Here is a 3,312-nt window from a genome sequence, read left to right as displayed (position 1 = left end):
GTTAGCTTGGTTGTGGCGGCAGCCCTACACCAGGGTTTATTATGGTTGCCGTGTAAATCCCAGATCGACCTTAATGGAGCAGAACCTGCACATGATTGTCCGGTGTTAATTGAGCAGGCCCGGTACTGGTTGTTTACAAATGTTATGTCGGCCAAGACCGGCCTCAATCGAGCAACACCTCGGCCACTGTCAGAGTTGTTTACCACATCGACGCTGACACACTTTTTATCTTGATTATTGCGAAGAAATGTCAGCATAACATTACATGTCGATGTCGGTCGGACACGACACACACACACACACCACACCACACACACAGAGGAGTTCAATTGCAACACAATGCTTTACAATCGTCCCACACGAAAAGAATAAAAGAATTTTTTTTTTTTTACGAGCCAATATAGTAGTGCGAATATCTAGAAATAGCAGCCAAATCTTCATATAAAACACAAGAGGAAGGCAGTGGAAGAGGGAGAGTGGAGAAAGGGGAGAAGAAAAGAGAACTTCAGGTAATATAACATGGCCCCAGGTGTAACAAGTTTCTTTGTTTAGAGCTGAACTGGGGTTAAACAACAACAACAATTAATAAGGGGCCGAACTATGGGAGGGGGAGTGTTAAAGAAATAAAACGTAAAACTTCAACAAACGAGGGATCAGGAGTTCTATTTTGAACGATTCGATTATTGCATGAATCGATATTTTTTTTTATTAAGTCAACAGCGCGTGGGTTAGGGTTAGGGTTAGGGTTAATCGATGGCAAACAAACAGGTATCTGACAACAAATAACTGGTTTGATATTTGATAGAAGGGGCTTTTAAGATGAAACCCTTATCAAACGAATAGGAAAATGGCTTGGCTTTTTCTTTTTTTTTTTTTTTTAGGAGAGGAAAGATAACTCGGCGCATACTGAGCGAGTTATTGCCCTTAGCTGTCGAACCTGGTCGCAAGTATAAAAAGGTATCTTTCACGCCAGCACGCACACGCACACCCCCCACCTCTCTTTCCTACACGCGCAAGGCTCAGCAAGATGCGTTCGTTTCTTATTAATAGTTTTGCAAGTAGCAAGAGGCACCCGGGTTAATGTCAAACAGGTGTAAGTAGTAGTAACGAAATTCATACCCTGGTATGGGACCCTCCGTGGAATAGTTCGACCTGATGAAAAAATTGTTGAATTGTCCCTTAAAACCATTACTTTGCCGTCCTATATAAAAGTTGAGGAATATATGGAAAGAAAATAAGATGAGAGGTCATGGAAGGAACTCTGATCATAGGCCCACTCTAAGAGGATTGACCTGGGGTTAAACAGCGTTGCTACTTAGTTCAACACCGACCTATGTAGAGGTATGGGTGTGTATATACAGACAATATTATATACGCTCGCGCGCACGCTTACATTCACCACACATGCATACACATGAGAGCGGCGAAAACGAAAAACAGGATGGGGACCATTCTATGTCGGAGAAGGACATCAGAAGAGGGCACCTGCCCTTTAGCGTCCAGGGGCGTCCTGGACGGTGGGCTTCCATGGTAGGTCCTAGATAAGAGTTCTCTTTAATTAGGGAAAAAACGAAACTGCAAAGCTAGAGCACTGTGAGTCGGTGCAGAGGATGCACACAGCGGATAACGTTGGGTCTCATTAGTTTTTTTTCCCCGTTAGGGGAGGGAGCAATGATAAAGGGGCAGATAACTTGTTCTACTCAATAGCATGGGTCATTTATCATGATAGTGAAAAAAATTGTTGTGCCCAAGCAGGAGCATACTCACACATTTAAGGGATCGCTAAGAATCAGGAAGGGAAGGGTGGAGCAAGACATTCAATTTGAAATTTAATTACAACCATTCCTCGTAGTTAGTTAAGGGCATAAAGATATTGTCATTAATAAACAAGGAGAATGCGCCGAGGGGCAGAATGATTAGCGCGTCGAACAAAGTGCTTGGCGTTATTTCGTCAGGCTTTGCGTTCTGAGTTCAAATGCTACTGAGCTCGACTTTGCCTTTCATCCTCTCTGGGTCAACAAAATAAGTACCAGTTGAGCCCTGGGGTCGATGGAGTCGACTTGGCCCCTTCCTCCAAAATTACTGGTCTTATACCAAAATTAGAAAGAATTACGAGTGGGGTAGAAATCAAAAATATTTTAGTGAGTCGGTGCTGGTATTCTGGGTTCATTTGGGGCACCGCCCTGCCACAGCACCACCGCTGTGGGGGGTCATTGGTTGACTCCTCAACTGTAGGGGCTGGACTAAGAAAAAAAAAACGGAAGAAAACTCAGATTTCATTGACTGACAAAGATTCCTTTAACACATTCGAACCAAGAATTCAAGGAGCCTCTTTGTGGTCGACTGACCTGCTAGAAATAACAACCAAATGTTCCTCAAATTACATTCTACAGTATTTTAAGAAAGGCAAAGGCTTTCTCCAATGTAGTCTTAGGTACACCCAGGCACCAACAACTAGAAAAGGGGTCTGCAGCTAGGAAAGGGATTTTGCGTTACACCTGCAACATCTAATTTGTTTTTCATTCTAATAGAAATGTCGAACAATCGTTGCTGTTGACTGACAAACCCCCTCCTCCACACACACACATGTATAAGCATGTATAATACACGTCTAAACACACACACACACACAACGTGATTGGTTTACACACTCCTTATATATTATATACACACACACACACACACACACACACACACACACACACCAATATCCAAAGCGAACCAAATTAGAATTTCTTAAGGATTCATTCCATTCATCACTGAAGACATAATTGAGAGGAAGTGTGTAGGGGCCGTATGACAAGAGAGCCCCACGAGGGGTCAGCATTTGACAATTACACTTGCTGCATGACGGCTCCCAGTAGACGCAGGGGTGGGGTGTGAACCAAGGCAGTTGCCATCGTTTGAATAAATACAGCCATTCGTTCGTGTCACGTTTTTCAACACTCACCTACAAGGTTGTGTCTGCGCGTGTGTGTGTGTGTGTGTGTGTGTGTGTGTGTGTGTGTGTGTGTGTGTGTGTGTGTAAGATTACTGTCGTTGTTTATTATTATTATCATCATACACAGCTACACGTATTTGGGCATTTATGTGTACGCATGCGTATATACCCATTAGTGTGCGAGTCTACCTATTTATGCATATGCATTTCTGTGTGTGTGTGTGTGTGTGTGTGTGTGTTGTGTTTGCATGTGTATTTGTCTACATACATATGTGTGTAAATATAGATTTATGTGTCCCCGCACACACACAGAGACAGCTCTATATAATATTACATTAGAGAGATATCGTATGAAATACCATCGTATCAAT

At 42.9% G+C, this 3,312-nt stretch overlaps 1 protein-coding gene across 1 annotated transcript in view; it reads right to left on the bottom strand.

The window, feature by feature from the left end:
* The window catches only part of LOC106869017 (probable basic-leucine zipper transcription factor F), an 84,987-nt gene that overhangs the window by 73,215 nt on the left and 8,460 nt on the right, over window positions 1-3,312 (bottom strand). The gene's annotated exons all lie outside the window — the stretch shown is intronic.

The sequence above is a fragment of the Octopus bimaculoides genome, chromosome 23, assembly GCF_001194135.2.
Source record: "Octopus bimaculoides isolate UCB-OBI-ISO-001 chromosome 23, ASM119413v2, whole genome shotgun sequence".
NCBI lineage: Eukaryota > Metazoa > Mollusca > Cephalopoda > Octopoda > Octopodidae > Octopus > Octopus bimaculoides.
Note: the sequence above shows the minus strand (reverse complement) of the source record. Positions and strands in the feature narration are given on the sequence as shown.